We start from the raw sequence: 26,198 nt of genomic DNA, 5'->3' as shown, positions 1-26,198 counted from the left end.
TTCCAACATGTCGAAGGTCCCCCGGTCCTGGGTAGGACAAAGGGCTGGATGGTGGCAGTTGAAGAGGCATCTGTGCTGTCCCCACGGAACAGTTTCCGTGTTGCTTATGGTTATGAGCTGCTCTTGTAACCCTGCAGCCAGAGTATGTGATGAAATGGTTGCAGCAGCCCAGGTGGTGCTTTGAGGTGGATCTGAGTAGTGCAGGCACATCGTTAACATGCTCTACATATACAATCTAATGCACTGTGGAGTCAATGGGTATTTTTTTCCTGTTTAACTTACTTGGGCTCTGGACAAAGTGGGGAAAAAGATCTGTTTATTCTTACTGTACAATGAAGTGAAAGAATAATTTCCTTAAGCCCTGAGCTGCAGCAGCGAGAAGATGGACTTCATCAGCACTCCAGTGCTGCCTGTGGGGAAACTGGGATCTGCTGTGCACGGATGCTGTTATGTGTCCGTGGTGTTTGTCTGGAGCTGCTTGACTCTGTGTGCTGCCCATTAGAAGGATGCATCCAGGGCCATGGATGGTGCTTTTCACTGGCTTGGGAGGAGAGAGTAAACATGATCTCTGGCAGCTGTATGAACTGAGAGTGCCAGTCCCATGTGGACCACGAAATATGGGCAGTGTGGTGTTCACCATCCATAGGCACTGCAGCGACGGGATGCAGGGACACTGCTCTTCAGCAGAGCACCTTGGTAGGAAAGAGGACTTGTGTGAAGCTGTTAGGGCATGTGAGGCAGGATCAGGTGAGACCAGAGCCCTGCATCTGTGCTGGGCAGCTCGGTGGCCCATTGCACTTGTACAAGCTGCGGGGACTGAGGAGGTCTGCAGCCTGGAGAGTGTGACTCGTGCTTTGCATCTGCTCCTCTTGCCAATGCTACAATCCCATTTATTAGAGAGAACTTCACAGGCTTTTAATATATGTTCCTGGGTTTAATTTACAACTTGGGGAAAGATAGACAAGGTGACAAAGTGAACCGAAATATGAAATTACTTTAATTGCAGAGGAGGACAGTTTATAGGCTTCAGAATCCAAGTAATTTATTTTAATGATCTCCTCTGCCCTCAACGCATAATTACCATTCCCATTTAGAGCTGGTTTCAGTAGAGGTATGCAGTGAAAGCTGGTTGGACCTGTTCAGACAGCAAAACTTTTGGCAACTAATAATCTGAGATGAAAAACGAATTAAAAGCAAAATATATTGCAATGTCAGAAACACTTCTCACTTAAGATGCTGTTTTTTGCTTAGTTTCCTAGAGACAGCTGTGGTCCATCTAAAAGCAGCAATCCAAGGTGCATGGCATGCCTGGTTGAGTTCATTTCCAAACCTACATGGTAAAACACTTGGAAAATCCTTAGGAGTTGACACGGGGGCCAATGGGTAGTATGTCCTTTGTGGAGAGGAGATGGGAACGTTTTCTTTCTCTGCCATTTGTTATATTGGTGGGTTGAACATTAGAGGTGGTAGTAACAAAAAAAACCCCAAACCCAAGCAGTGGACTTTAAGACAAATGGGTGCTGGATTTCTTGCATGAATATTTGCTTTTGACTAGTCACACTTAAAACCAGCTGTGGATTTTCATCCCCTGTGGAAGTGGGGCTGTCCATGAGCAGCTCCAGGCTTGCTTTCGTGGCATTTGAGGTCCCACAGTGCAAAAAAACTGTAGACGTTGTTGAAGTTTCTTGGTGGGTGATTTGGCACATGAATGCCTTGGTTCTTCCTGATTTTTTTCTGTTGTAGTGCTGTGGCTGTTCATATGGGTATGGTCTGGCACGAGTGGCTGCTGGAGGTGTGATGAGACTTGATCTACCTTCCCTTTGAAGGAGGCTGTCTTGTAATTACCTGGCTTGGCTCAGCTCTGCCTTCACATCTCTGCTTCTCCAGTGTTCAAGAGCTCTCCAGCTGAGCTTGGCCTGGCTTATTCGGAAGAAAAACACTGATGCCTTCAGAAACCTGAGCACAATGCTGGGCTCTTCTTCTGGCAGGGTGGTAAAGTGGGAGGAAATTGGGTGTAACGTGAAGAAGCTGGAAAGCAATGATGAGCCCAGGCTGGTGGGACACATGCCAAGGAGTGGGCTGTGCAGCCAGGCTGATGTGCCTTCCTGCGGGGAAAAAGAGGTGAAAATACCTTTTTCTTGTAAGGATCATTAAGTTCCTTGGATTGGACAGTTGTGGCACAGAGCCCTCCAAGTGTAGTCTTCCTAGGGTGTTTCTTGATTATTTTCAGGTGGTGGGTTTTTTGGTTTTTTTTTTAAACCACAAGGATGGGCTGTAGACCAAGTGATCACAGAAGCCCTTAAAGTCTGTTAGCTCTCCTTGTGTAAAGTGGTCACAAATATGTGGCAAAATGGGACAAAATCCAAAGACACCTGGTCCCTCCATCCCCCTGCTGGAACAGGCTGGCTGGGATTTCACGTGGCCCTGGCTGAAGTCACACAGCACCAGAGATCAGGGATTCAGGAGTGCCATGGGACACCGGACCCTAAAATTCACCTACCCCCTAGTTTCTCAGACCATGCTGGCGTTGGGTCTGGGCTGGACCCACCTACCACAAGTGCCGGTGAACTGCACGTGCCCAGGGGCACAGCAGCTTGTCCCAGTGCTGGCAGCAGCTTGCTGGTATGGAAAGCCAAGGATCTGAAAAGCTAGAGTTTCCCAATGTTGGCAGTTTGCTGAAATCTTTGAGCTTGATTTGTTATCTAAATGTTGGACTGTTGGATTTGAACTGCAGCAGGTAGAGCCGGCACTGGAGCTGGTGCAGCTCTGTGGGTTCACAGCTGCTGGTGATCTGGCCTGGAAGACTTACCAGTAACAAGAAATAGTAAATTAATTTTCCTGAGTAGCTCTGTCTCCTTGGCCAGATCAGTCTCCAGAATGAAGTGCTCCTGGCCTGAAGGAGAAGTGTGACATTCCTCCCCAAAACGAAATATCACAGGTCCATCACGCACCCACCCCAGCGCTTGGACAGCCTCTCTGGCCCACTTCCCATGCCACCTCCAATGTCTTTGCTTTAAAACCACACTAAGGAGAAAAAACGTTAAAAAGAATGCAAAGGATGCGAAGTTCAGGTCTTAAAATTGGGAAATACTAAAATAAAGCTGCTTTTGTAAATTTATTTCAGCTGCCTTGTGCAATATGCCACCCTGATTTCTAGCCTGCTTTCTTCTCTTTGCTGCTGCTAGAAATGAGTGGAAGAAGCGGCCACATGACCTTTTTATCCTCTTCTTCATGCTTGGCAGCCTGTGCTGGCAGCAGCTGGGAGATGCGATGAGGGGGCACTCCTGTTGGACTCTGCACCTTTGCTTTATGGTATACGTAGCCATGGGAATGGTGCGTTATGGGCTGATGGGTCGTTGAATGGGTGGGGGGGGAATGCTCAGAGGTGCAGATGGTGTCTTGTGGCTGTCGTGCATCTGCCCGGCCGGATAGCTGGAGGCTTGAGGCTGCAAAAAATTAGGGAAAATTTATTTAGGGGTAAAATGGAGTGGGCTGGTTGGCTGGGTGATGGCCATGGGAGCTCAGATACCTCCACAAATGGACAGGGTGCTTAGGGCCTGGCCTCCCCTTGGCCACTCGTGATGGGCTGCCTTTGCTAATCCCTGCTCCTGGGAAGCCCCCCAAGCCCTGCTTTGCAGCCGGGCCGTCTGTGCCCACGGCTGGTCATGCTCGGTGTGCAGGGGCCCACATCCCATCAGCAGTGTCCCTAATCCCTGGTGGCCTTGGTGCAAGCTAGCCCTGGCAACGGGTTTCCAGGACAGTCTCTAGTTGGGTGTGGGTTTGCCCAAAGCAGTTTTACGAGTGGCCCTTTAAGGGTCATGGGTGATGGAGATGTTGCAGGATGGCTCAGATTGGCTCCTCTCCTTATTTCAAATGTCAGCTCCTACTTTTTAGGGAAAACATCTTTTTTTGTTGTTTTGTTTTGACATTTGGAGGTTGGGGTTTTTTCTGCTTTTCTTTTGACCTGAAGTAACGGCAGTTTCCAGCCAATTCAGACTTAGGAAGTGGGGATCGAATTGCTTTCTTAATCCTTTGTGTTTTTCCTATACAAGGGTGTGTGAACTACAAGAAGGATCTTGTTCAGACCCTCGCTTTCTGATTTATGTCCAAGCCAACAGAGCAAGGCTTGGAACTGCAATGCTGCTGGAAAAAAGAAAAAAAAAAAAAAAAAGTGGTGGGAAGGTTGTGGGATTGGTGGTGCTGCTCAGCAAACAGAAAGAGGAAAAGGAGAGTGATTTCTCATTCTGTTTCCTAACTCCAAACATGACCCAAAGTTTTTATAAACTTTCTGCTCAGGTTTCAGGAAACTGCAAATGAAACTGCATTCCTCTGTGTGTTAGGGTTTTTTTTTCCCCTATTTCTTTTTGAGATGTAATAAAACATCATCACCTACAAGTCTGTGGCCTTTAAAAGTATTCTCTGGGGGGCAGGCGAGGAGTGGAGGGAGATTGAGTGACAGCTGGAATAAAACCTCTTTATTATCTCTGGGATTATAATTTCACTCTCTTCTGCGTGCTGGAGCAACAGGAGCTTGGTTGTCTCTGTTCTTGCTGGCTTCTCACGTGTGCTCCAGATACCGTGCCGGTGATGTCCGTCCCCCTTCAGTGCTCTGTCTGCAGGGGACTACTCATCAGCTGAGGAAGCTGAACTTCTCATCACCTAAGAAAACAGTGTTTTTTTCAAAATTGTGGCTTGAGGGCCTCAAGTGTAATTAGTGAGAAAAAGACAGCATGTTAAATAAGAATATAAAAATAGTAGGAGAAGGGGGTGGGCCAAGGGCTAGGTGCCACTAGGGATGGAGCAGCCATGGCAGGACATGGTTGCAGCATCGTGTGGCTGGGGCGGGGGGGTGTCCGTCCTCCACCAGTTCTTTTACCTCTTTAAACTGGTTTTGGTGTCCAAAGCTTACAAATCCACAAGCCAGTTCTGGAGCCGAAACGTACAGGCTTGCTTGGAGAGAGCAAGGAACTGGGAAATGGCCAGAGTGGAGGTAAAAACAAATGGGATAACAGTTAAGGCAGTCATCCCTGTGGCTGTGGCTATTCTCAAGCAGTTCAAACATGGGGAATGTAGGGTGTGAGTTGAGTGGATGCGTTACAGTATTTGCATCCCACGTCAAGATAAAGCTGCAGAGCAGGGCTCGGTGCACCGCAGCAAATGACCACGGCCTTTGGTACAGGACCAGCCTCGCCTCTGAGACAGCTCACCCACAGCACTGAACTGAGTTTTTTTAATGTGAGTTGCATAGCTTCAAGAAGAAAAAGGCAGGTAAAACTGAAGGAGAAAAACTCTGGCTGCTGGAGCAGGAGTGGGGCAGGGAACAGAGAGGATGGTAGCCAGATTTCATCCAAATGCTGTGTTATGCTTGACCCAGGCAGAAAGTAGAGGTTGGACCTGTACAGCCCTTCTCGTTCCTTTAAGTGTAGCTCCTCTTGCAGGAAAACTGCTTCCAGGATGCAGGGGTTCCCCTGTGCGGAAGCACAGATGGAGAAAGACTCCATCCAGATGAAGAAAGGAGTCAAAGGAAAAAAAATGTGGTATGGGAGAATTCACCCCAGGCTTTCAGGGGTCATGTCAGAACTCGGGCAACTGGGCAAAAGCAGGCGATGAGGGCTGGGCGGTGGGATGCTGTAGAGTAGCATCAAAAGCTGTTGTGGTGGGACGATGTCTCTCCTGCAGTTCCTAGGCAGGAAAAGGGATGGGGAGTGCGAGGCTGGACGGGCGCGGTGTAGTCCCTAGCCTGCTTGCTGGGAAGTCAGAGGGCCCGCCTGGTTTCTTCGGGGAGGGATTCCTGGAGTTTTCCCTGTGTTCCTGTCAGGACTGCTCCAGGAGATGGGGTGAGAGGTGTCTGGGTTGGGTGTGATCCGGCATGGCCACCTTTTTTCAGTGCACTCCTGCTCCTTAGTAAATCCACCTGGGCTAGTAAATGCATGGTGTAGAGAATTCTTGGAAGCCAAATTGCTCTTAATAATTAATCTTTAGGGTCCACTGCGAGAATAATACAGTATATGTGATACCCTACAGCATGTGTGTGTACAGAAAAGACCTTGAGATGTTGTGCATGCTTGGCATATTGTGCCATAGATCTCCTGGGACTTGTGGTGCTGACCATGATTGAGTGCAGACCTCGGTGGCATGTCCTTTTTGCCTCATTGGCACCCCATTAACACATTAATGGCAGCTCCTCACCCCGCTGCCTCTCTCCGGTGGAAATGGGGGCAGTGCTCTCAGAAGGAGCTGGATTAGTGAGGGACCCAGCAGAGTTCATCCAGGCCCTGTGTAATGGAGAGCAGTCCCTAAAGGCAGCCGCTGGCTCAGCACTAGAGGCCTAAAATTCTTCGGCAAAGGCAGTCAGGATGCTTCATTAATTAGAGAAGACCCGTTACTGGCAGGCACAGGGCATATTTATTTTTAAAGCCTGTTACTGACAGTGAGAACATGCCTCTGGCGAGAGATCTGAGGCTCTGGCTATGTAATTCAGTTGAAAAAGGGATTTTACTTTTTTCAAAACAAAACCAGACCCCCCTGTCCCATCTCCTTTCTGCCAAGGAATGGGCATGATCAACAAGGCAGGGAGCTGGAAGGGGTGAGGGCTGTTATTTATGCAAGGTTTCCACCTCCTTCCTTCCTACCAACTCCCCATGACCCAGACCTGCCTGGTGAGGAAAACTGCTCCCTAGCCTTGCCAATTCTGGGATAAATAGGTCATCCAAAATACGCACAAGCCAGTTCCAAGTCTTCCAGCAGTCGGAAAGACCTCAGAAGTCTTTGGATGCATAAAGCCTGTAATAATTGTGTTACTTCCAACGTGGGTTTTGAAGCTCTGTGTCCTCCCAAAGCAGGGTTGTCTACAACGGTCCAGGGGCAGCGATGTGGCAGACCAGAAAGCAGAACACCATTTCTAGTTTTATTTCACCCATTTGCTTGCTCAGACCTTTTCAGTGGCAATGGCAGCTGTAGCCTGTATCATTACAAAAACAGTACTTTATACCTCCCTGTGGATGGGGCTGTAATATTTCAATTAAAATAGAGACTAGTTAAGCCAAGGATGCCTTCATATTTAAACCTCAGTGATGGTTTTAACCTTGTGAAGAGAAGCTGCCAAATTTTGCTGGATGACTGAGGGTGATATAAGAGGGTTTCCTTGAGGAAACTCTCCAGCATCCTGCAGGCACCAGCAGATTTATCCAGCTATGCAAGTCACCTCTAGAAGTAAGGGGGGAGAAAATGGGCCACAGAACTCTTGAAAACTCTTTTGTCTGCCCATATTCACACATCCCCACTTTCACCTTCATTCCAGTTTGATTTTGCTAAATATCCTGAAATCTGGTGAGATCCTTGGGTTGTTTTTTTAAACGTTCCCCCCCCCCCTTCAAAACTTTTCTTTAAATGGTAACAAGCTGGTTTTCTTGCTTCTGAATTGGTGCTAGCACCTGATGAATTGGCAGTTGACATAAGCCTTGGGCGGGATGAATCAGTGTTCTTTACTTGCTCCAACTTAATTGAAAACTGAATCCTTGGTTTTTAGTGTTAAAAGCAGGCTTTGAGTTTTTTTGTGCACTGGCCTGATATTGTAACTGTAAAGCCTGTAGCATGTAAGTATGAGTAGTATTAAAAGAAAATAATACCTAAGGTTGTATTTCTTTGGGCCCTCTTACTGTTTCCACCGCTTTGTCAAACTTCTGCTCTCAGTGAACATTTAACCTGTTTGCAAGGCTGTCTGTACCCCTCCAAGCACCCTGGGATATGATCATAAATAGGATTTATCACGGGCCAGACCCAGGTAGTGTCATAGTTTGAATCCTTTCAAAGCTTTGCAAGTACCTCTGCAAGTCGCTGACACTGTGGCGATGATTTCGGTGTCCCTGTGGCATTCCCTGGGCTGCAGCAACATTACCCACGTTGTAGGGACTCCAACGGTGGCCTTCAGGGAGGTTTAATCTGCCCACTGGGAAATAAGGTACTGATGCTGCGGCAGGAGCTGATAATGTCTACACCTTGGAGAGCTTGTGCAGGAGTATCCCTTTGCTGCAAAAGTAGAATGAAGTCTATAAGCTGTTTTATCTATTTTTTTCAAATATATTCATAATTTAAAGAATCTGTTCTGTCCAGTGGAAACTTCCTCGTGCGTTAGTGCAGCGGCTCTCGCACTAACTAGCAAGCTAGCTAGTTTTCTAGCAGCGAGAGCCAGGCAGGTGCCAAGGTTTTGTTGTCGTGCTGTTATTACACAGCAGAGGCACTGAGCCTGGAGTAGTGAAAGGTGGGAAATAAAGGAAGCGAATGTCGTTAGTGGGCATTGAGTCAGTTATCAACAACTTCCTGACATTGTTAGTCCTCGCTCCATTTGCGGTCCCGCAGGCTGGCCCGTGGCCAGGCGTCGTCAGCAGGTATTTCCCTCCTGCCCACAGCTTCATCCATCAGCATCCTACACCAGGTCCATCCTGTTGCACTCTGAGGAAGCATTAAAAAATAATAATGTGAGCTATGCGGTGACCTGTGGGCGAGAGCATCTCTGCACCTGCAGATCCAGGGGCTGGTTTCTTAAAAGGCCCTTACCTAAGGGCAACTGCGTGAACAAATGTCTTGGCATTTGGTGATAAACAAAGAAATAGAAACCAAACTGCTGTTGGAAGATCCATAATTGGGGTATAAAGTTTAAAAAAGTGATGGAGGACAGTAAACTTGTAAATTTCCTACCTTAAGATATAAAAAAGTCTTACATTTGTGAAACGATAACAGTTTGCTTAAAACACCCATGCTAAATTTTTGTTCTGTTTATTTTCTGAGCTCTACTCTTTTCCCAAATGCTGTTTAGAAAAAGTGGCTTGCTGAGGAATAGGTTTTAAACCTCTCTTTGGTACTATTTCTACAGTGAAGTCACCCATGTAAGATAAATAGTAGCGGATCTCTTGTTAGCAAAGTACACGCTCTCCTTCACGCTCAACTTGAATGTGAATGCAAAATACTCTGCCATCTGCTTCCAGCAAGCGGCTGGAGTGAAGGATGCAGCCTCGGGGTCCTCCACCCCAGGCCAGAAGCAATGCCTGCTCCCTTGCTGGTGCCGCATCAGCGAGCAGCCCCATCTGTCCACTGCAAGCCCCAGTGGATAGGCAGTGGGATAGTTCTCAGCACAAAGTGAATTTATTATTATTTTTTTTTAAAATACTTCCCTGCTCATCATAAATGCAAATTGCAACTTGCTGTGGAGGTGAGGTTTCCCACCAGAAGTGCCTGAAGAGGGTTGTGTGCCCAGCAAGTGCTGTTCAGCCTTGTCTTGCCATGGCATAAACCCCCAGCCACAGGGGACGGGCTCTATCTCTACAGAGCAACCAAGCCATGCTTCCTTCAGGAATGGTTCTTCTTTTTTTTTAAAAAAAAACACAAAAGCAACAGCAACAGAAAAGGGGTACCCTTCTCTCAGGGTACAGCGTGTCAGCTGGTTTGTGTGAGATTTTAAGCTGTTCCACAGCTGATGTGACAGACAAATACCCCCAAGTTTGTATTTGGTTGTTTTGAGTTTCCAGCCACAGAGTGCAATTATCACATGTTACGCTGTTTATTTAAAGAAGGAAAAATACTGTGGCAATCAGATTTTGTGCCAAGTTACAGGGGAAAATGCTTTTTAAAGAAGTAAGTATGCTTGCAGGCAGCTGGTGCACGTGAAATCCTGGAAACAAAAGTGGGTTGCCCTCCCGCCGGCTGCAGAGCCTGCGAGGATCCCGTGCAGCTCTGCTCTTACTGATCTCAGGGAGAATGATGCAAACAAAGACACTTAATTGCATGAAAAACAAGAGCATCAGGCAGGCAGCTGATGAGCAGTGAGCCCATGCTGAATTGCTTGAGGAGAAAGGCTTGTTCTTGATGCTAGGGTGCCCTGGATGAGGGATGCAGGGTGACTAAGAAATTTTATGTTTACGCAGGACTGGGTACCACTGTTTCAATGCTGCAGGGCTCTGCCTGCTTCCCTGGCCATGCTGAACTTTCTGTAACTTCGCTCTTTTTACCACTCTCTATTTCAGCAGTCCTGACTTTTCCACTTATAAATGTGCCTTTTGCTTTTACATACCGTAAATATTTTAAAATTGGGTCCTACCTGCTCAGTATCTGGGCTCGTGGGAGGGAAGCAATGCTTGTGGCGGTGCTTGAGCTGTGTGGGATTGCTCAGCTGGGTGCCAGCTTCCCTGGGCCAACCCTGGGTGAACAGCGGCAGAGATTAATTAACCCGCTGGGTGCTGGGGAGGGGATGACCTGCAGCACCCCAGCTCGTGGCCCTGGGCCCTCTGCTCGTTGCCCATCTCCTGCTCTTTCACGAGGTTTGCAGACCACGTGAGGGCAGTTTTTCACTGAGTGACTCCTGGAAAAGATGGCGTGAGAATGCAGCTCCTACTCGGAAACTGAAAAACTTGTTGTTCTACCTGTTTTCAGGGACGAGCATTAACACGTGACCTGTGGGTGCTGGACTGATTCTGAACCCAGAGGCCAACCTGTCCTTCCCCAAAGCCCTCATTATCTTTTTGATAGTTTATAAATGGCGTGATTCTGGGGAGTCTGACTGTCTGTTTCCAAACACGTGACCTAGAAGCACCAGCTGGCATTTTGCTCCTGGTTGCCTGGTTGCTCTGCAGGAGGATGCAGGACTGGGAGCACCGCAGCTGGCCAGCCCCTGCAGTGGGGTGAGGTACCAGCCAGCGACACCCCCCCCCTCCCCCCCCGCCCCCGCCCCAACGCTGCTTTGGCGTGTGCTGGAGAAAAACCGAATTCAGAATGAAAACCTATTGAGCAAATGGGTCTAGAACCCATTTCTAAAGACTGGAGGGAGGTGAGATAAGAGGTGTGGGGCAGAGCTGTGTGCCTGGGGGACTGTTTCTGGCTACCTCGCTGCAGCGTTGGGCTAGCAGCAGCTTGGCATGGGTGGTGCTTAGAGGGGGAGCTATGCTGCAGCGCAGCTGGCTGCAGAGTAAGTTTTGGGGTTCTGTGAAAACCTTTAAGGTTTGGATATTTGTTTCTATTCTTCTAGGGACAGCCTGGGGTCTTCTTATTGTTTTTTGGGTTGGTTTGATTTTTTTTAGCTTTGCAAAAGCAATAGACTGTGCCAGATAACCACTCAGTGCAATGCAAAGTTTAAAGCTATGGCTCCCATGTGTCCAGGGCCAAGTGCATTATCGCTCGCCAGCCATGCAGAATAGGCCAGGGTGCTCCCCAAAAAGTCCATCCCAAGCACCGAAGGAGTTGTCCATATCAGGGTTTTTAAAGTAGCGCAAGAGTTTAGAAACAAAAAAACCTACCCCAGAACACAACAAATATTCTTCCTTGCATGGAACGAGAATGTGTGAAATCCACAGCATCTGGGGCAAACAGCTTCACTATTTAATCTGCACCCTGGAAAAGTCCCTCTGTGGCCTCTGGCTTCAGGCCATCGCTTGTGAAGGAATTGCCAGCAGATCTACAGCAGCAAAAATATATATGCTATCTGGAAAAGATGCTTAAATCAAACAGTTATTGGGCTCAGCAGAGCTCGGTCATCTTCTGCATGATATAGCAGGGAGGATGTTATAAAGCAATGTAGTTCTGCAATATGAAGCAGGGAAGATGAGATGAGCCAAGGGCCCTGACCTTAAATTTTATGAGCAGCTTATTGTTTGTAAAGAGCGGGGAGCGGTGGAGCGGGGCTTGGAGATGGGAAGCAAGATTTCTGCTGCTGTGTGGAATCAGGAAAAATGTAGAAATCTCGCTAATCTGTAGCGGTTTTCCTTTTGTGCTTCCTCAGATCTGTTGCAAGAGCTAATAAATGAGGTATTTTAAAAATAATGTTGAGTATAAAAAGGCAGAGGCTGTGGCGTCCCCGGTACCCGGACACATGCAGAGCTGCTCTATGGCCGGGATAAAGCAGTCTCAACAGCTGACCCTGACCTCCCCGGATTATCTGATGTTCTCAGCATTTATAAGCAAGGAAGAGCCAGTGGTTGTCAGACCGACTGGCTCCGCTCTGAGCTTGCAGCCCAGATGGGAGGCGAGACCTGCTCTCTGAGCATCCCAGTCCCGGGGTCAGGGAGATGAGTGCCTCGTCCCTCCTTTTCCCCAAAAAGGCCCTGTACAAATTGCCATCCAGGGCGTTAGGGCAGCGTTTCTCAGCAGGTCACTGGGGCTGGGACCATCCTGGACAGAGAAGTCACCGGGGAACGTCTCGCCTTGCAGATGTCTCCAGGGTGGCTCCAAATTAGCTGCATCCTTTCAGCAGTGCAGCAGGAGCTTAAAAAAAAAAAAAAAAAAAAACAAGAAAGAAAAAAAAGAAAAGCTTAAGCTGACATGGAGTGAAGCCACGGTAGCATTGTTGAGTTCAGGATGCTGTCTGTCCTTTCGTGAACACAGATGTCACTGACTTCTCATATTGGTGGGGGGAGACGCCTCCTGCCTTGTTTTTTGGTGGCCCAGCAGCAGGGAGCTCCCACGCCCCTGTCTGGAGCACTGAGGGTGTTTATTTAAGTTAAAATCAAGTGTTAAAATAATTCTGCGCAAGTGTTAAGCGAGGGTGATTGGAGTTTGCATGACTTTATGTTCAAACTATGATTTCTTTAGGGCAGAGTAGTTATTTTCATTAACTCTTCAGTGCTTGCTCTCTCTGGCAGGAGGAAAGGTTGGATTAGCTAAATGTTGACATACGGACTTTCAGCCCTTCTCAAGCTGTTTTAAATCAAAGTGGGGTAGGTAAATGTTTGGCTGCGTTTCCTGCGACGGCCTTGTCCGCAGCCTGCAAAGTAGCACGATCCAAAGGGCAGCTGTTAAACAAAGTGAAAACAGGCATCAGGCTGAACGGCTCCCCAGCATCTGCTGCCCAGCGCTCGGGGAATCCTCCCTCCTCCCCCAGCATCTGCAGGGACGGTCCTTTGTTAAATCAGACAAAGGAGCCTGGAGCTTTTGGGAGGGTGATACAGGCCAGGGGTTGCCAACAGGGTGATGCTGTGGTACCCAGGGTGATGACGTTGGGATGCAGTTGTAGCTGAGGTGATGTGATTGGGATGCGGTGGTACCCAGGATGAAGTGGTTGGGATGCTGCCCTACCATCACTTCACACTCTCATGAGAAAATTCTGTGGGTTATATGGGTTTCTTCTTCTCCCCCTCCTTTTCACCCAGAAAATCTTCTGCCCAAACCACAGGTGGAGATACAGGTCCATATTTATCTGTCTGGAATATAACAAGAAAGCTGGTCATGCTTGGTTCCTCTGAACGTAGCCGTTTTGCTAGGATTCATTGCAGGCTGTTACAGGGAATGGTAACAGGGCTATGCTGGTGAGTATTTATAGGAGCCATAAAGCTCAGGAATTCATCATGTCCATGATTTAAATGAGATGTGGAGGAATTTTCTGTCTCCAGCCATCCCTGCCCTGCTGGAGTGGGTGGCAGAGGCTGGGTCTGTGGGAGAGCACATGGTGCATCCTCACTCCTGCCTTTTATAGGGATGCCTTAAAGGAAAAGGGTGATAAAATGCAGTAGGATTCAGTGGATGTTTCTTATTGGAGCTGCGTAACTCTCTTTCTCCAGGTTTTTGGCCAGGACAAGCTTGTTTCCAGGGCTTGGCAAAGCAGCCTGTTTCTCAGACAGGCACTCTTGCATTAGGACATGTAATTATAAATAGCACATCGTGGTATCTTGAGCCCAAAGATGTTCCTTGAGTTGTTGTAGGTTTTCCTCTGCTCCAGCCCTGTCTTCCCAAGAGCTGGTGTGAAGAGACAGAGGTGATTTGTGAGAGGTGAGCCCTTTCTCCTGGGCTTTGGGCTTCAGGGCACTGTTTGTGGGCAGGGTGACATGGGCTGTGCATGCACGAGGGTTTTTTTAATTGAGGAAAAGTTGGCATATTGTTCCAAACAGATTCTCTGCTTAAAAGTTTCACCTGCAGCACTGCCCTGCAGGGGCCTGGCAGGACTTTTTACCATTTCCAGTTGCATCTTTAGTTTGGTTTGCTCAAAGCACAAACTTGGTAAAAATGGGAAACCAGTTCTGCTTATCACGTTTCTAAGGTGACGTCGCAGCCTGCGGCAGGATAAGCCCCGCTTCCGTCTCCAGGTCATGGATTACGCAGGAGTCACAAGCGTAAAATGAGCTGGGTTTTGTGTGTGTTTCTTGTCCTTTTGCAATTCCTGTGAAGCGAATTTAATGCAGTTTCAGTTTGGGTACAACAAAGTCGAGCTGCAGATCAGAAACACATGTTGTAAGTGCTGCAGGCACTGAGTGAAACTTGATCTGCCGAGGTTTCCCTTAAATCTGCACTTTCTCATTTGGCTCTCATATTAAAGCTGTATTTCAGAGCTGTCTAACCCTCTCGAAAGATGATGAATAACAATAAAAACATTCACTGGAGGACTGTCATCATTTCCAAAGGAAGTGTAATAAATACTTTACGACAGGACTTTTTTTTTTTTTCTCTATGTACAGCCATAAACTAGTTTTAAGTTACAACTTATTAAGCCTCTAAACAATTAGAGCTTGGCTGTGGGGAGGGCACTGGGGCTGGTCCCTGAGCTGGGGTTTGCCTTGCTTTTGGGCTTGAGGGACCTGGAGGGAATCACTTTGCTTTCATGTGCCTCAGTTTCCCCTTGTGCTAGTTGAGCCATGGGTGTTTATGGTCACCAAGGTCTTAGGAGGTTTGTGGTCAGGCTCTTGCGGTACAGCTAACTGGTGTACCAACACCTCCCATGCTTGGTGCTTGTGCAAACAAGAGTTGTCCTGTCCCTTGAGAGTCCCTGTGTGCTTTCCACCACTGTGTGCTTTCTGCTCCTTATTTTAGTTAAAAAACATGCAACTGTTTGGTAGCGTCAATCAAAAAAAAATTAAAATCTGTTTGTGTGACCTGCCCTAAACCGCCTTGCCTGCACAGCAAAACCCTTCATCCCCACAGCTGGTCTGCGGAGCTGCCTTGTTGCAAAGCCCCCTTCCCTCTCTGATGCTTTAGTAGAGGAAAATCTGAGAGAAGCTGGCTGAAAATAATCCGATCAGGAGAGATTCAGATTCCCCTTTATTATTGTGCCTTTTATTTTGCTTTTGTTTTGGCTGAGGGGTAATAAAAATAAAACGGGGCTTGTGGACGTTGCCTTTTGCAGCATCATCCTGTTCTGGGTACAACACAAGACTGCTGAAAAGTCTCCTGGGGTTTTTTTGGTGGTTGAGCCTTCCCCCAGCTCAGTCCTTTGTTTGGATGATGCTCACTCCTTGTGGCTAAAGAAGTGCTTCCTGGGGGCTGCAGAGACCTGGGATGTGCTGAAAGGTGCCTGGTCCCTGCAGTGGGCAGCTTCGGGCAGGGATGGGCATGGCAGGGTGGAGCGTGGGCAAGGACCCACAGTCATGAGCAACAGTGAAATGCTTAAAGTGTGATCTCCCTCTGGTTACCATGATGTTTCCATAATGGTTCCAGCTCTTCTTCCCATGGTGGCTGTTGTGTACAACCAGTATCAGACCAAATCCCAACCCGCCTTTCACCCATCCAAAATCCAGGGATGGAAGCAGTGCAGCGGTTTGCAGTCCTGCTCCAGCTGCTTCCCCGAAGGGGGTTGTGCAGTCCAGCTGGTGTCTGCATTGGAGAAATTTCTGAGCAAATGTTGAAATTGGTTCTAAATGCAAAGCTGCATAAATTGTTCCTCTGTTCCTCATGCTGTTGTTCGGCCATGGTCTTTAAATCTGCAAAGGGAAAGCATTGCTGTAACCCAGCACTGAGGATTCAGCTAGTCGATGCGATCTGATGCCATATGTGTGTGCTGACTGCTTCTATAACTTACTGATAAATTCATTTCAGGCCACAGAAATTAATTTGTGAGTCAAAAAAGTGTATTTCTAATGAAGGCTTTGCCCTCCTTGCTAATGGCAGCCTCAAGTTTCTGATGGGGGGGTCATTTCTAACCCCCGGTTCTTGGATTTCTCTCGTTCCATGTATTTGCCGTCTGTGTAATTACATTGCTGTGAAAACATTGCTGGAGAGGCAGGTGAAATAAAAGCTACCCCATGAGCAACATACCCCACACACACACCTTTGCTGGGTGTTTATTCAGCCCTCTGCCTTCGGGTGCTATTTTCCAGCCTTGAGCCTCAGCCCCAGCACTCACCTAAAAAAGCCTTTTGGGGAAGAAAGTTGAAAACACCATCGTAGTCAGCCCAGAAAAAGATAGTATAATTAATTGTTTCCTCTACCAAGGCTCTGTGCCAGCACCCAGCTCAGGACAGCCCACCAAAGGCATTGTGAAGGTGTGTAGGAAGAGAAAAAACTGCTCCTGAGATGGTCAAGGTTTGAGTGTGGCAAAGCGAGTGGAGGTTTTCTGTGGCACATGGTTGTAATGAGGCTTAGCACAAAAAAGGCTGAGAAGTCTGAAGCAGCTGGTTACGCTTGGGCTAGCTCCAAAGCTGTCCCTACCTGGCCAGTCCAAAAAATCCCCGTACCTCCAGTTATCGTTGCAGCTGGAGGTGGATTCTGCTCCTTGGTTGTGCCCGTGACCTCACAGTTTCCACCTTGCCTTTACCCTTGCTGTGATTTACCTCAATGAATGGTGCTATTAGGTTGATGGAAGATACAGCACCACATGCAAAAACCACCCTGAGGTCTGTAGTAAGTGACTACTTATGGCATTTTGCTTACATTTAATTGTGAAAACTTCACAGACCTCTATTCCATGGACTTTGCCGGTAGTTAAGCTTGTAGAAGATGCTGTCGGTTTTTATGTTTCTTTCCAGTGCTGGTCGTTTGCTAACTGGGCTCTAATGAACATGAGCATCTGAGAGTAGTCAAACTGAAATGAAAATAGATGTCTCTGGTTAGGCTTTATGGCTCCTGTGGCAAGTGGATTCGTCTTCTATTACCAACTGGGGATGGTATTCACTAGAGATATTTGTGTTTCAAGCCTGGTTTTGACCATGAGAAAAACAATTTGCCATTTTCTGAAGATCTCTCTACGCAATCCCACATCTCCTATACTGTGAACGACCTTTCACGTGTAATCCATGCTTTTTGAGCTCGTACCCTTACAAATGTTACCAGCTGAAAAGCAAAGACTGAGTCTTTGGACTGCGCCGTATCTCTCCACCTGTGGAGCACCTTGGCAGCAGATCACGGATCTCTGTCCCCTGCCCATCCCCTGCCTCTGGTCCTGCCCCAGGGATGTGGGGATGTTCACAGCCGCCCTTGGACCACCAGTGCCCCCAGTGCTGGCCATCAGGTTAACAAGGTGCCTGCCCAACTGGAAATCTGCAAGGATGGTTTTGGGTTTTACATCTATTTTCTTAATCTGCTTGGAAAATGGAGCTCATATGGGATATCCAGGCAAAAAAAGAAGATCTATTCTGGCTTCTGCAAAAAGCTGTATGAACATGCACCCGCAGGGCGCTCTGCTTGCCTGTGGCGCAACTGGTGGGAGATGCTGTGGGGACCCTCACCTCCTTGGTGGATGTGTTTAACGTTTTCCACATGCAGGCATAAAAAGGAACTGGTGCAGCCTGTGAATTTATTTTCTCCTTTAAAGCCTTTCCAGGCAGACTTTGGTTTGGACTGCTGGCTCACTTTTTTTTTTTACTTTTTTTTTTTTTAATTGCAATTAACGCCACAAACATTTCTCATGGAGCACTAGATGTTATTGGCAGCAGGGTTATTAAAAAGCAAAACAACCCCCAAACCCAACTGTAACCTGAAACATATTTGATTCAAGCTATTTTATATTAAAGAGGATTTGCACTTTGAACGTGGAAGAATTTCTAGTTCTGGGTCCAGAATATCTGAAAACATAATTCTTAAGGTGCCTGAAATCAGCTTTTTGTTGCTTTCCAAAGCTTTCAAAGTCCTTAAACCTCTGCTTGGCTGCATGGGTGCCCCAGGCTAGGTGATGGAGCTGGCTTGCAGTTACCCAGCCCGTCAGTCCCACCACACGATGCTTCACCACCTCGAAGTAGAAACCAGAGCACCATGATGAACCCTCCAGCCTTATTTGCTCAGGTCTCCTTTGCTCTACAATCAAACACCAAGCAGCACAAAAATAATTCATAAAGTATGTTGCTTTGTGACATGGACCAGAGTTACTGCGTGAATTGGCTTCTGAGAGCGCTTCTGCAAAGTCCAGCGTGTGATGAGTGGCTCTGGGCTCCAGCACTGATGGACAGTGTATTTTGTTAGCTGCGTTGTTTTGACTTGTTTTATTGATTTAAATGGAGCTGAATAGCAGATTTATTAGGAATTCACATTACTCAATGTTTGTTTACTGTGCTCAAATGAGCCAATTTTTATGCTCATTGAAATGTTATGCATAAGTAATTGATGGATACATATGCATGGAAGCTGCTTTTTAAATGCAAGGTTGTTTGGTGCCAGTAATTTACAGAAAGAGCCAGCCCAGCGCTGCTGGGGGTGCTCATGTAAAAAATAGTGTTTTGGGGGGTTGCTTTGATTTCAGAGGTCAATGCTGAGCCTCTGGGAGGGGTAACTGGGCACTGTGACTCTCCCGCTGGCAAGTGTTCCTGGTGGCCACCAGCCCTCATATGAAATGTGGTCTCCTGAGACCAGTTGTTTGAGCAGGAAGCCAGCTGTGGTGCTCAGCCTGGGTATCTGCACCACAGAGGGGTTCAGAGGATGCTCTTAATTCGGGCAGGGAAGATGCTTTGCTAAAACCAGGCTGGGCTGCTGAGTCTGAGAAGACAACCATGTAGAAAGATCTCTGCAAGGTCCAGAGAGCTTCTTCTGTCCAGAGGACTTTGGTGAAAGGCTAAACTGGACCTTGAGGGAAGATGAGCTGGAAGGGACAGATGAACTCTGTCAGGGTGTATCAGCCCTGACCTTGGGAAGGCAACTGCTGGCTGTGCAGGAGGATGTATGAGGGGAAGAGGCACCGTGCCCTGGGACAGTCCTTTGCTGGTCAGAAATCACACAAAATGCACATTTTCCTTCATTGTTGCAAAGCAAAACTGGCAAAGAGAGGCTAGTATTTGGGAGATGGCTGTGTTTAGAGAAAGGGAAGAAATCCCCAAACACATCCCATCACTGGCAGCACAGATAAAACCAGAGTTTGTCCCCAGAGCAGCTGTGCACAGGGTGACTGCTGTGGTGCCGCAGAGCATCTGCTCCTGAGTTGAGACTGGGGCTCAGGCTTGGCCCTGGGCTCATCTTCTCCAAAACGGCAACCCCAAAGTGGGGACAGAGCCACGTGGCTTCTCAGAGGTGGCTGGGGGTGTTCGCTGGCTCCCTGCGCTTGGGCAGGCTCTGTCCTCAGGGATTTATAATCTAGCTCAGGGAAGCTGCCGGTGCTTGGTTTCTGCATGTATTTGTGTTTATCAAGTGACAGGCTGAGTTTCACAGAAGCATTCCCAGGTTTAATTTTCTCCTTTTCTATTTGCCAGGCCCAGGGCTGTAACAGCAAAACCTTTTTTAATTCTTCTTCTTTTTTTTTTTTTTTTTTTTTTCCACATTGAACAGAAAACCATTTTTCCTACTGCGGTTTTTACAAGGTTCAAACCTATAACATCGGCAATGCTCAGATGTGTCATTCAGCTCCTCTTGTGTACTTGGAATTAGCATCGTCCCCATGGCTGCATTTCCCCACAAACTCTGGGTTCAGTGGAAGCTCAGGGGCTGCAATCACAAAGCACACACACTGCCTGGAAATGAGTAGGCAGTTGACTTACAAAGTTAATTTAATCTTTCTTCACCCCCCCCTGATTATTACTGTCCCCCAGGTGTCACAGGGTTCAGGGTGACCCCAGCACGTGTTGTGTTTTCAAGCTGTCTGAAGCCCCGAGCAGCGTTCTGGGGAGCAGTTAGTGTTTGGCTGAGTGGGACTGACCGGATGAGCTGTGTGGAAGCCGCCCTGGTCCCTGATCAGATGAACGCTTGGATGCTTGCAAGTGCTCAGGCATGTGCTTTGAAATTAATTTTCCACGAATCCATGTGGCTTTGAAATTCACCCTCCATAAACGTTCCTGCTGGTAAAACCTGATCCCGAGAAGGTCTCTGGGAGCTGAGGGCAGGGGGCTGTGAGCAGAGCGAGGGGAAATTTGCTTTGAAATCTAGACTGATAGCAAAGAAATGCTGTTGCCTAGGCTCGCTTTATATAGGTACTGGCTGTATGTCCAGGTTCTGTTCAGAGCCGAAGCACTTCAGCTCTGCTCGCCTCCACTGTCCACAGGTATTGACTCAGGTGTGATCTGGATGGGCAGGAGTTCTGATGCTGAACCCTGGGTCCAATTCATGCATGTGAAATCTGGAATTTGTAGAATTAATAGGGGAAAAAAAATGAGCTGGTTTGGTACTCACCTGTTAATTTGGTTTTATACACCGTGAAAAATGATTTTAGAAGGCCTATGTAATATATGAGCCAGGGTTTATATGAGCTGGCAGCTTTACAGAGATATTTCATTACCATAGCTGGCAAAAAATAAAGAAGTGCCATTACTGGAAGTAAGATAGCAGGACTGGGAAAGTTTTGAGCTAGAGGTGTGCAGGCACCGGGCAGGTTTCTGAGCCATCCACCCTCTGGCTGGACAAGGACCTTGCTCCCCCCTGCCCTGCTGCAAGCTTGCAGGTACCAGTGGCCACCACCTACACACGGGCTGGGGCTGCTGCTTGGAGCTGGCTCTGGATAAGACTGAATATTGATAAAATAAAGCATTTCTCAATGACCTGTGCCATCTAGTGGCAAAGCCGAGCTGGAGCTGGAGGAGTTGCGCTGAGTGCAGCCTGGTCAGATGAGTGCCCACCAGGCTGGTGGAGGGTCCTGCTGTCGGTGGTCCCCTCTGCAGAAAGCCGCCCGCCTGCTGTGGGATGCAGCTCTTTGGGCTCTGCGCCATGAGCACGCACCCCAGGTATCTCATCTTCTGTCGCTGCTCGCTCTGAGTGCTGTGCCTTAGGCATCTGGAAGAGAAAAGGTGGTGGTGTGTGCCAAGACGTGGAGGTGGCTGCCTGCTCCATGTCTCTCTGGTGACACGGGCCACAACCCTGTTTCCAACAGTGGCAAAGAGCTGCCCTGCTCTGAATGCCCCTGTCCCCCAGGGACACCCTGTGCTCACCCTTGCAGCATCTCAGCACCTCTCAAATCTGCCTTGGACACGTGCTGAGGTAGGAGATTGAAAAAGATTTTGAATAAGTAACTCCGTGTTAGAACCCACAATCTATATATAGCTGCCCTGCACAGCTATGAGGATTTCTCCAGCCAGCTCTCCTGGGCTGCAGCTCGGCGGGGATGACACGGAGCTTGCAGCAGGTGCCCAAGGAGGGTCCCTGGCACCGGGCAGGGCTCCGAAGCTGTAGGCTGAAGGTGGGCACCACCGACGGTGCGAGCACATCTGGCATGGGTGTGGGAGGCCCAAGAGTTTTGACAACAACTTTTCAATTCAGCTTTGCCTGGAAGTACTGCGCATCGTCCAGCATCTGTTGGAAGGTCATTCAGTTTTGAGATCAAGTTTAAAGCAAAAGCTTAGACGTGCCCTTTCTGGCAACAGAGCACTTGGTGCTGCATGATGGGGCTGGCAGGAGGGTTGATGCCAAGCTCTCCTTGTTTACTTTTCCCCCACGCTTTTCTCGAGGGAGCTACCCCAACCCATCTGACTGCAGGGGTGGGAGCAGAGCTCCTGAGCTGGACCAGACCCCTGCAAACCCCGCTTCCACATGGAGAGCTGAGGGCAGTGCCCTGGGGTTGACAGCAGTTTGTAGGGGAGATGTTGTCTAAAGATTTGCAGTTTAACCCTTTTGCCAATATCTTCTTAGATATGATGCTCTACATCAAAAAGATGTATTATAGTTGGGCTTGGTTTTGGGTAGCAGCTGAGCAGCTCAGGTGCATGGCCAGCCAAGGGCTGTCCTTCAAACTGAAATGCAAGTTGCACGTAAACTAAAACAGGTTGATGAGTCTATAACCCAAAAAAGAACCTGAAACAAACCATCCCATTAAGCTGTGTATTTACACTGCTATTTCTAAACTAATGCTCTCTGCTATTTACTGAGCCTAAACCACAATATTTTACCAAGTGCTTCAGAATCCAAAATGCATTTTTGCAACTCCAAGTCAGTGGAAACTTAGCAGTTTATTTTTCCCTTTGGAAAGTAACCAGTTCCTATTTTTATCCTGGTTAAAGCCCACAGCGTCACCCATCAGACTCCTGCAAGCAAACATTTCTTCCACCCTTTGCACCAAAACTGCCAGGCTTCCCCAAAAATCAAACAGGGAATTGTTACTTTTGTGACCCCGATTCACTACTCTGAAATAGAAATGGAAAATGCCATGCCAGGAATAGAGAGATCTGTCAGTAAAGAAAATCAGGCAAACTGTTAAAGTACATTTAATCATGGGTTGCTGGATATAAACTAATCTTTCTTAGAGGTCTGGATGAAAGAGGTTGGATTCTCCTGTGTCTGACTACTCCATTGTTTTTATACCTTCCTCCGAAGCATCCGGCGCTGGCTGCTCTCGGAGACAGGATGCTGGACCAGCCAGACAGTGGCTTTTATCCCGAACGGCAGGTTTGGTACTCATATAAACGGGTCCAGTCTGTGAAATATATTGAAAAACATTTTTATAGGAACTGGTTTCTGTCCTTTGTCCTCAAAGGATTCCTTCAAGCCCATCAGCAGTTTTTCTTCAAAGACTTTCTCCTACTTTTAACCCCTTGGCTGCCTGACAGGAACAGCCCATGCCCTTTCTTTCCCAGGCATGCCAGCTCGCTGCAATTTAAAAGCAAAGGCAAGGTTTGCAATTTAAAAGAATGCTCGTGGGGCTGAACTGCTCAAAAATAGGGCCTTAGGTGTAATGAAACATGAGCTGGTGCCTGATGCCAGCAATCTCCTACCAGACCGGCTGGTGGTGGCACCATCACACGGCCAGGCTCCATGGCAGGTGAGCAATGTACTTGTTTTCTGGCAAAAAGGCATTACTCATGGCAGGTGCTGAGCTCCTGGCCCTGCTGGTGCTGTTGGGGAACCTCGACTGGTGACATTGAGTCCAGGATCCCATCAATAGAGTGTTTGGTGGTCCGTAACTTACAGTTCTTTGTTAAATCCTCTGTGTAATGTTTCTTCACTTGCTATCGTTTTCAGCCGCACTCCGTGGGACTTCTCCCATAAGGCAAGCATGGAGAATCAACAAACACTGAATCGTTATCAAGCTACTACAGGTTAAATTTTTTATGCTTTTGGTTTTAAAGCGTAACGTATCTTTTGGTCACTCTTTTCCAGGGTTTACTCTGCTTGCTTACACAAACTGAGTTCAGTGGGGCTCCAGCCCTGGTGCCCACAGGGACCTCCCCAGCATTTTCCATCGCCAGAAGTCCTCCCTTGCTACCGTGCAAATTTTGGGCAAAATGCCGAGAGTTTTTGCACCCGAGCAGGAGCTGGCACAGACCCAACATTTTGTTGGTTCCAAGCCTGTTTAAATAGCCCTTGAACACAGAAAGGGCTTCACTGCCTAAATATTCCAGCTTTTCGTTAAATACTCGGGTTATTCTCATCAGCCAGGCTCAGCGCCAGCCCTACGCTGTCTCTTTTCACCAGTCCATCTCACGCGATGGAAGGTACTGTCTGCCTTGTTGGCAGCACGTTGTGAAACAGCTGAGGCTCGGGGAGGTGCAGCCGCGGTGTGGTGCGGGGGAAGGCTCGGGCTGTGCTGCCAGCAGCACCTTTGGGTGCTTGGCTGAAGAAATGCGTTTTCTCCTGGTGCTCATATGAATCAGCATCACCTCCAGTGTGTTGGAAACTCCCCCACCACCTTTTACTGCTTTTAAAAGAGGACAAGTGAGGAACATGGTATGAAAGTTAAGTTAAAGTTATTGGAAAGAAAGATTCCCAGCCAAGGAGTCATGCTCTAATCACAGTCCCAACTGATTAAGCTGGTATGACCCCCCGCAGTCGGCCCTGCAAGTGCTAATTAGCAATAGCATGGGTGGATACAGGTTATTATTTTTTTATCTGTCAGGAAACAGTCCTGTCCTAACTGTGCATCAGTGGGCTCTCCTGTGTGGGACATGATGGTGTGCTCACCCCAGGTACCTCTGTGGGTGCTAGGAAAGCCTTCTGCTCTGGCCCGCTGCTCCGAGCTGCTGCTGACATGCAGTAGTAATGTTTGGTTCAAAGGATGAAGGTTCAGCTACACGCATACTCTAGCAATTGCTTTTTCCAATATATACACATGGCTTAGGAGCACCTGTCCCTTGGGTTTTGGCACTGAACATAATCCAGCACCAACCACTGTGGCCACTCAGCTGAGGTCCACATTCACTCCTTGCTGTTGCTTTTCCCCAAGGACATGGAAGAGAACCCACAGCCACCTTGGGCATCAGTACATCCACTGTAAACCCTGCCATCCCACAGCACAACGCAGCTCACGAGCAGGTGGAAAAAAATATTGGGGTTTTCCCTTTCAGCCCTTTATCCCAAGGAAATGGACAATTTGTGACCACACCTGTCTGTAGAGCCTTCTCCAGTGACTTCTGAACCTATGGCTGATGTAAAATGAATTTGCTGGAGAGGCTGGGTCTGGAGGCCCGTGAGGGTTCTCGATGCAGAGTGAAAGTAGCTGTTGGGGCCATCTCCGAGCCCCACAGAAGGAACTCCCACCCTGCACCAAGCAGTCCCTGGGGGCAGCAGGAAGGCATAGGAAGCCACGCTCCATCAGTGCCACCGATCATGGAAAAATGTGTCTGAAGTTGTGTCTAGGTTTCTATGCCATGATTAATATGAATGCAGGAACCGCAAAGAGATAGCACAATAAAGGGAACAACACATTGACTTTGAGCTGAACAATATTGAAGGAAATGGAGCAATTGTGCCGCAAGCTCGTTAAATCACAGGTACGTGGGTGGGAAGGAGATGGGATGCAGCCTGCTGCTCTGAGATGCTTTCTCCCCACTCAGTCCCCTGGTTACACCCCAGCACTGGAAAACAGTGTCTTCCCCAATACACAGCCTTGGGTTTACAAACTGTGTTAAAGCTTGCCTGCAAAAAAATATTGTTTAAAATATTTTCTTGTCGTTTTTTCACTCTAATCTTCCTGGGTTTGTGCATCTGGGGATAACACTGGCAGGGCAAAAGCCCCTTCCTTCATGCAGCAAACCTTTCTGCAGACCCTTGAGCCAGCCTTGTACAGCAGCCTGCGCTTCACGCTGAGGGGGGGGGAATCCTGCATTTTCATCCTGCTACGCTCAGCAGCCTTCAGGTCTCAGCTGGAACATACCCCTTCTGCAAATCGAAGGCCTTTGAAGGAGTTTCATGTAGCTGAATTTGGATGTTTTGATGCCTTGTATTTGAATTTTCAGTTGTGGACAAGCTGACGTTTCATCATCCCTTGCAAAGAGAGTATAACACATCAGGAAAAGGCGCTGTTGGTTTTTCCTGGGTGATGGGGAGTGAATCCCACTTTGTTCCCGCGGAGCTGTAGGTCAGGTCGCAGCACAAGCCGTGCCAACCTCGTGGAAACACAAGAAGCTGTCGAGCTTGAAAGCCAAACCAAGTAACAGCGGGAAGGCCCCAGCCAACATGCAAATTCTCATTTTTCGCTACCTCGACAGCCTCTCTACATGGCAGGTGAGCAGTGAAAAGTGCTCCGTCCCCTGCGGCTCCCTCGGCATGCGGCTCCACGCGAGCCGGAGGAGCTGATCCTCGGCGGCACAGGTCCATCAGCCGGGCTGTCAGGGATCTCGGTAACGGGTGATGGCAGTGGCTGTGATTGCAGCCAAGGGGAAAAAAAAGCATGAAGTTTATTTCAGCCCCAGTGCTGCCAAGGAGACTCCAGATATGGGTTATAAGGGGAAATATTGAGGCAGTGCAGCTGGAAGGTGTGAGCCAGGGACGCGTCCGAAGCACTCCTGAGCAGTCTTGGAGCCAAGTCTGGGGGATTCAAAGCCTCAGGCTGTCCCGTAAGCCAAGATCTAGCCAAAAGCTTATTTGCTTATTGGACCCTTCTAGCTTAAACAGGAAAAAAGCCTGAAACCAGTGACCAAAGCCTACCTCTGCTGGGAGTTCTGCTGAGGCAGCAGCTGTCCTGGATGCTCCCTGGGCTTAGGGAGCAGGAGCAGTTGCCAAACATGTACCTTTTTAATTACACTTATTTAACGGAAAGCAGCACTGAGCCTGTTGACTTGCCTTCTGGAGGTGCCTCTGTACCACCTGAAATCTTGATGCTGCCTGTGGTTTCCCCTCGCACAGCTCTGCACTGCGGTGCTGCACTGAGCACGTGGGGATTTCACTGGGCA

At 48.2% G+C, this 26,198-nt stretch overlaps 1 long non-coding RNA gene across 1 annotated transcript; it reads left to right on the top strand.

Annotated features, from left to right (window-relative positions):
• The first annotated feature begins 4,221 nt into the window (after window positions 1–4,221).
• LOC119150715 lies at window positions 4,222–16,918 on the top strand. The gene is made up of 4 exons (XR_005105188.1): window positions 4,222–4,231; window positions 4,665–4,670; window positions 8,186–8,203; window positions 16,901–16,918. It is a non-coding gene; the product is annotated as an uncharacterized LOC119150715 (long non-coding RNA).
• The last annotated feature ends 9,280 nt before the right edge of the window (window positions 16,919–26,198 follow it).

The sequence above is a fragment of the Falco rusticolus genome, chromosome 7 (genome assembly GCF_015220075.1).
Source record: "Falco rusticolus isolate bFalRus1 chromosome 7, bFalRus1.pri, whole genome shotgun sequence".
NCBI classification, from domain to species: Eukaryota; Metazoa; Chordata; class Aves; order Falconiformes; family Falconidae; genus Falco; species Falco rusticolus.
The sequence above is the reverse complement of the archived record's forward strand: the minus strand, read 5'-3'. Positions and strand labels throughout refer to the sequence as shown.